At 35.5% G+C, this 8,113-nt stretch overlaps 1 protein-coding gene across 1 annotated transcript in view; it reads left to right on the top strand.

Annotated features, from left to right (window-relative positions):
- LOC106877710 (pseudouridine-5'-phosphatase) overlaps positions 1-8,113 on the top strand; it is a 212,391-nt gene that overhangs the window by 123,979 nt on the left and 80,299 nt on the right. The gene's annotated exons all lie outside the window — the stretch shown is intronic.

Raw genomic sequence — 8,113 nt, 5'->3', positions numbered from 1 at the left:
ATGAATCTGTAGATCTTCAGTAAATATTTTATCTAACAGAACTCAGAGCTATAATCTGTGAAACAGCTGGTTTGCTAGACTCCACCCTGCCAATGTATTTATTCTTAACATTACCAATCATACTGAAACTAACTACCTAAACATAGTGTATTGCATACACACACACACACACACACACACACACACACACATACACACACACACACATGCCCATGCAAGCAAACACACACATACTTACACATATTCTTAATATGATTTGTATCCAGGATTTCAGCAGAAAAAGATGTGGAGAAATTGTTAATGTGGAAAATGAGGTATGAGTGTGGAATTGTGTGTGGAATTATTGTTTTGGTATGTGTGGAAAACTGTAGCTTGTAGAATTATACGTTATGAATTAAAACAGTAAAGCAATACTGGTGCAAGTGGTACAATGCCTGTTGAGATGCTTTCTGGTGCTTCAGTTTGGTGCCGCCGGATTTTGTGCTCTAATTCTACTAGGATTTTATATTGTTTTTAATCTTTTTATCATTATAGGACCAATAAAATAAGAACCAGTTATATACTGGGGGAGAAGAAGAGAGTGTAATTAATTTGACTACATAGCTTCATAAAAATTTACTTTGTTTCTGGTCAGCAAAAGTGACTTTGTAATATTTTCAGTATCTTGCTGGTAGAATCCTTCTTGATAGTAGAAAAATGGCTAATTTGGAAAAGTACTGAACATCATATGTAAACATATCTTTAAGGATTTATTCCTCAAGGAATGGTGATACATTAATTCATTTTCTGCTTGTTAATTAGATAAATTCATATTTTCTATGAAAATTTTTTGTGGTAGAACAACTGCATAGTTCCGGATTCAGTCCCACTGTGTGACACCTTGGGGAAGTGTCTTCTACTATGGCCTCAGGTCAACAAAGTCTTGTGAGTGAATTTGGTAGATGGAAACTGAAAGAAGCTTGTCATGTATGTGTTTGTCCCCCACCACTGCTTGACAACTGGTGTTGGTGTGTTTATGTCCCTGTAACTTAGTGGTTTGGTAAAAGAGGCTGATAAAATAAGTATCAGGCTTAACAAAAAATGTCCTGGGGTCAATTTATTCAACTAAAACAAATTGTTCAAAGCAGTGCTCCAGCATGGCTGCAATCTAATGACTGACACAAGTAAAAGATAAAAGACAGACTTAAATATGTAATTCCACATTGCAAATAATGCATTGATTAATTTGTTCTACCTAGTTGCCTCTGGATACTTTTCAGAGTTAAGTAACAAGGGATCAAGATTTTTGGAAATTGAAGTTCTTCTTTAAAATGCATTCTCAGTATACATACACTACCCAGTTATTATAACTACTAGATTAACATGTTCTCAAAGTATTAGCTACAAATGAGAAGCTATTCCCAGATTACTTCTAAAAAAAGCCTTTAAAAGATGTTCGGTACAGCATCAATCATGACCTTTTGAAAGGAATTACTTAGAATAGTATCAAATGATATTCTTCCACCTCTAAAGATCTAGATTACATTGGAACAACAATATAGCAATTGTAGGGCAATAGAAGTTGGCTTTGAAATATTGTAATTGTTCAATATTGTAGTGTTCTCAGTTGTTCTATCTGTCAGTACTTGTAAGAGTGCATGACTTAAAGTTTACTCCAAACATAAAATGGGATCCAAATAGTGACATCTCTTAACACATCTTTTCTTGAGCTTTTCATTGAAATCTATCCATTACCTTTATCATAATGAAGGTTCTTCATTGTGTTGGGTCTACAGGTTATGTGCACTTCATCTCACTAGTGAAGTACCCCTATGATTTAATATATAGTACCATTTGATGTACATCAGAATTAAGGATAATTATTTGTATGGCCTGGTTTATGACAGTTTTTCTGCAATGATCTGCTTATAATGTATGTATGCATGTACATACACATGCATGCCCAGATGTATGTATATGTGTATGTATGTATGTATGTATGTATTGCATTGCATTGCATTGCATTGCATTGCATGCTTGCATGAATGAATGAGATAGAATCTTCTTGTTCAGCAGTTATTATTTAACAAATTCACTCTTGAAGATTCACTTCATAAACACTATGTAGTGCCATGATATTTTCACTAAATTACTTTCAGTCAGTGAGACACAACTAACTGAAACATTGTTATATGTGATGGTTACAATGTTTACCTGCCACTCACTGTATTAACTGTGGCCAAAAGATTTATGCACGAGTGTATGGGTGGACTTGTCAGGTTATGTAATGTAACTCCTGGTGTTTAATTAAAATTAAATCTTTAATTCTTTGTGTGTTGCTGTTGTTATTGTTGACAGAACCATATGATATGTTTCTATATTAACTTGGCTGACAAACCACCCTTAGAGTTGGACGACTGCTACTACTACAAGCATTGGCGCTGCTGCTGATTTTCTTTCTGTCAGTATGGGTCACTCTGTTGGCAACTACAAAACCCTAGCAACAATAATTTGAAAACAAACTGCAGTTTTTATAGTGGCTACCAATCATGTAAGCCTGTTTGTGTTGTTTCAGGACTGACTGACTCAGTAGGTGTATCAAACCAGACTGCATTATAAAATAGTCTTCAAGTTTGCAGGTACTTAATGAAAGCCTAGTTTTCACAACCACTGCCAAAGTGACATTCTTTATTGCCACAAACAATGACACAGAAGAGAACATTGTCTTGTTTTCTTTGTTCTGTTTTGTTTTTTGTTTACCTTCACACTAATCCCCCTAACACACCATCAGTATTATATATTTTTTACAGCTAGTCAGGTTTTAATTTTATTGAATTATATCACTGTAACCTGACAGATCAGGTGACATATAAAGAATGTCCGTTAGCTAATCACAAAACTCTGACATCAGATTCTGATATGTCTCCACCTGCTGCTCAAGAATTAAAATTGTTATTTGAAGAACAGACAACAATTATGCAGGTTGCTGGTACATGTTGTTTATGATCTTTCTTTTACTCTGCTGGAAAAACTCTGTTGCATTTACCTGATACTTAGTTTCCAATTTTTATATTGTGCTTGAGAAAACTTGTCAAGCCAAGTGAAATCATAGTCATGGACAATGCTGGTGTCATGTAACTGGCACCTGTGATGGTGGCACGTAAAAAGCTCTCTTTGAACATCGGGCCTCACGGAGGCAATGACAAGTGACCAAGGCCTTTGGCAATATGCTATGCTTGAGAAGACTTGTCAAGCCAAGTGAAATCATAGTTGTGGCCAATACTGGTATTACATAACTGGTACTTGTGCCAGTGACACATAAAAAGCACCAATTACACTCTTGGAGTGGTTGACATTAGGAAGGGCATCCAGCCATAGAAACTATGCTAAATCAGATTGAAACTCAGTGCAGCACTCTGGCTTATCAGTTTCAGTCAAACTGTCTAACCCATGCCAGCATGAAAAGCAGACATTAAATGATGATGATGACTATCATAGTTATGAGTGCAGTTCCTATGTTTGAATTGGCACAACTCCTTCAGTTAATAAACACTTTTCATTATACTCTGAAGGACATCAATGAAACCAGTAATATAACCTTCTCTGCCATTGATTTAATACCTTCTTCACCAATATCTTCTGTTCTCCTTTGGTCTCTACTCGTATTACTAACTTTAGTTTTTATCCCTCTGAACAAATGGGTTACACTCATCTCCATTCAGCATATATCACTAGTGGAGTAGGTATAGCTATGTAGCTGAGAAGTTTGATTTCAGTTCTGATTTCAGTTCCACTACAATGTTCTGATTTCAGTTCCACTGTGCAGTGCCGTAGGCAAGTGTATTTGATAATAGCCTCTGTTTGACTAAAGACTTTAAGTAGAATTTGGTAGATAGAAACTGTTGGAAGCTTGTTATTCATATACATTAGTATTGCAAGATATTAAATTAGAACTGTGTTAAGGTTAGTTGTTCAACTTGTAAGAATTCTGGTTGTTATATTAGAGGTTATAATGCTGCAAAGCTGAATAAAATGATGGGCAAACAACTCTATTGCAACTCTAGAATTTGTGAGAATTGCTTCATTTGATGGCAACTTCAGAAATAGAAACAAACACCAGAGATGAACCTAAAATATATATTAGAACAACTGAATTGGCATTCAAAAACTGATTGTTCTAAACACATTCATTTGTCAGCCTTAATGGAAAGAAAAAAAAATGCACTATGGTTTTTGTCAAACTATATCTGATTATGTAAGATAAGTCTTCCTAAATTCAAAATTACCCGGTTGACTGCATACAAGGCATACTGGCCTATATTCACATATACAACCTGCCACAGAATTAATTCCTCATTGTCATCGTCATCATTATTTAATGTCTATCTTTCATACTGACATGAGTTGGACATTTTGACAGGATCTGACATGTCTGAGAGCTGTATTGTGCTCCAGCATCTGCTTTGGCACAGTTTCTACAGCTGGATGCCCTTCTTAACTCTAGTCACTTTACAGAGTGTACTTATTGTTTTTTTTTTTTATGGCACCAGCACTAGTGAGGTTGCTGTGCAGCATGCAAGACTAAGATCCTCCTCTTTGAGTAGGGTTACAGTAAAGAGTAAGGTGACTTTATGCTAGGAAATGAGAGGTTAAAGTATTGAACAACGGAGCCAGAACAGAACACATTTCTTGCTGTAGTGGAGCAACATAACTACTCACATTTTAGAGGAGAGAATAAGAGTAACTGAGATGGAACTGGAAGAAGAGATTTAATAGTGGTGAAAAGATGTCAGGGTGAACCTTCAAGGTATAAGAAGACAAAGAAAAATTAGTGGGCACAGAAGAACAGGGTGTGTAAGTGGTCAGATTCCTCCTGTGTAAACCTTGGCTACCCATTTCTTCCCCACCTTCTAATAATATAGATATTAAAAAAGAAATAATATGAACTCTAGAGTGGTGTAGTCTGTGTTTTCTGCACTTCCATTTTTATGTTTTCCTTATATTTGAATTGATAGGTCTTCTAGTTCTCTTCTAATTCTCTATTTTTACTGGGGTACATATCCAGGTTTGTTGAGTTTGAACTGTGTTCATTTCTTTTACACCAGTTTTTCTATGCTGATATGGGTTGGAAAGATACTTACAGAAGGTAGAATGTTGTGGTCCATTGCTCTTCTTATCCCTAACTCTTAGCTGTCTTGTTCCCTTTTATGTCTTTGTGAAAGCTGGAAGTGACATATTGTATTGACGACAAGGAATGTAAACAAGACGTCACCCTTATATATATTTTTTTTAGCTTGGGTAGTGATATGCAGAGATGTAGAAGCACTACAGATACACTCACACACAAATACACATCACAAACTTCCATACAATTTCTGCTTACCAGTTCCACTCACAAGGCATCGATCAGCCTGAGGCTATAATAGATAACATTTGCCCAAAGTGTTATACAATGGGACAAACTTGAAACCCTGAGGTTAGAAAGTGAACTCTGTAGTCAACAGACATAAAAGTGTCTATTTATGTCTGCACCTAGTTGTAAAAATACATAACACTTTATGAATTTGTATGTCATTCTGATCCTGGGCCATACCAATCTTCTGTGTATCAGCCCAGTTTTAGAATACAGTAATACCTCACTTTATAAGTCCATCTACAAGTGCTAGTGAGTTGGCAGTTGCGTCTACAAGTGATGGTATGTGCAAGTCTAGTGTGAGTGAAGGTGATTCAGAAAACGATTATAATATTTTTTATTATAAATGGCCTCGACATCTTTTTACTTTATATAAAATATTCTTTACATTCTACTGTTGTTTTATTGCCATTTATTTACAAGTATTATAAATTTTACAGATAAAATATTTTTCTGGGAATGGATTATGATTTATAGCATTGCTACGATAGGAAATTATTGCTCTGCTTTACATGTTTTCGCTTTACAACTGGTCTCCATGAACAAATTAACCTGTATACTGAGGCATTACTGTATATACTGCTAAAGTCATACACTTCATTTCTAATACTGAATGTTTATGCTCTAATCCATTATAAGATCTCTAATGTTAATAATTGCATTATACCTTTGCAAAAAGATAAGTACTTATCATGGAAATCTAAGATTTCTTTCAAGAGAGAAAACATTAGCATGTTCAATTTTTTAAAACTTTATTCTGGCTATTCATTGTATCTCTTTGAGAAAGACAATTAATTTTTTGATTCAGACATTTTTCAATGGTGAAAGAATTGCTTCTCTTTCATTATTTGTATAATCTACTACCATCACCACCACCACTGCCACCGTCACTAATGAAACGTCTACACTGTCTTGCTAGAAATAGCAGAATGCATTGGACATTTAATGTGGTCCTATATATACAAAATGATGGAGTAGTACTGTCTTGAATGTCTTCGACCACAGGTCTATGGTACTGAGGCTGACTTGAAATGTGAAGACATCTTGAGAAAGTGTCCTCTACTATAGTCCCAGGCCAACTAAACCTTTGTGAGTTTATTTGGCAGATGGAAACTGAAGGAAGCCCCTCCCGTCATGTATATATGTGTGTGTGTGTATATGTATGTATATATATATATATATATATATATATATGAAGGCATATGGCTTAGTGGTTATATTCAGCTTGTGAGTTTGATACCCAGTGGCACATTGTGTCTTTGAGCAAGACACTTTATTTCACAGTGCTCCAGTCCACTCAGCTGGCAAAAATGAGTTGTACTTGTATTTCAAAGGCCCAGCCATGTCATACTGAATCTCCCTGAGAACTATGTTAAAGATACACATGTCTGTGTAGTGCTTAGTCACTTGCACATTAATTGTGCAAGCAGGCTGTTTCATTGATTGGATCAACACCTATTGTCATAATTTATGGCATGCCAGTTTTTATGTGTGTGTGTGTTTGTCCCCACTACCACTTGACATCCAGTGTTGGTTTGTTTACATCACCATTACTTAGCAGTTTGGCAAAAGTGACCAACAGAATAAGTATCAGACTTTAAAACTGAATACTAGAGTCCATTCATTTAACTGAAACTCTTCAATGAGGTGCCCCAGCATGGCCACAGATCAATGATTGAAAGAATTAAAAAGTAGAAGGTCAAACACAAATTATGTTTTGAAGTTCCCTTTTCAATAATTTTCTTTTAATGTAATTTAGAATAAAAAAGAAGTGTATGACTTTAGCAGTATATACAGTAATGCCTCAGTATACAGGTTAATTTGTTCATGGAGACCAGTTGTAAAGCGAAAACATGTAAAGCAGAGCAATAATTTCCTATCGTAGCAATGCTATAAATCATAATCCATTCCCAGAAAACATCAATTGATTTGACCTAGACTCTCCTCCTCTTTCTTATCATTTTATTTATTTATTCATTTATTTTAATTAACATTTCCTGTAAATATATAAAAAAAAAAAAAATTCAAAATGAATTTTTTTTAAAAATACCTAATCATTAATTAACTGTAAACTTTGTTGAAATATGACCTGGGCCATTTATAAAATTAAAGCTAATTTTGGCATTGACTTGTGGGGAAATGTACCCCTCAGAGGATAGAAAGTTTTGAAAAGCTTATTGACAGCTGGATTGCTTTTGGTTGTTGGATTCTGTGACTGCCAAAGGATTTATTCTTATCTTAATGTCGAACTTCATAAGAGTAAATAGTCATAACAGAACTAAAAGGTAGTTCTGCTACTGATAGTAGTAGTAGTAGTAGTAGTAGTAGTAGTAGTAGTAGTAGTGCTGGTGGTGGTGCTGGTGGTAATGGAGCTATGGAGCTGATGGTAGTGGTGTTACTGTTGGTGCCATTGATATAACAATGCATGGACAGGAGTGGTATTTTGGTACTTTAAAGGTTTTTCAAAGTGCTGGGTTGCAGTGTCTGAAGCATGATGATGATGATGATGATGACGATCATCATCATCATAGCTACTGCAACCACCACAGCAACAAGTTACATCCCTAACAACCATTACCACCAGCACCAACCATTACTACCACCACCACCACCACCACCACCACCACTTTCACTGGTACTGTCAGTAGCAGAACTATATTTTAGTTCTGTTTTGACCTCCCCCTTCTCCTCCCTCCTCTTCTCCTCCCTCCTCTTCTCCTC

Source organism: Octopus bimaculoides, chromosome 3 (assembly GCF_001194135.2).
Source record: "Octopus bimaculoides isolate UCB-OBI-ISO-001 chromosome 3, ASM119413v2, whole genome shotgun sequence".
NCBI lineage: Eukaryota > Metazoa > Mollusca > Cephalopoda > Octopoda > Octopodidae > Octopus > Octopus bimaculoides.
Note: the sequence above shows the minus strand (reverse complement) of the source record. Positions and strands in the feature narration are given on the sequence as shown.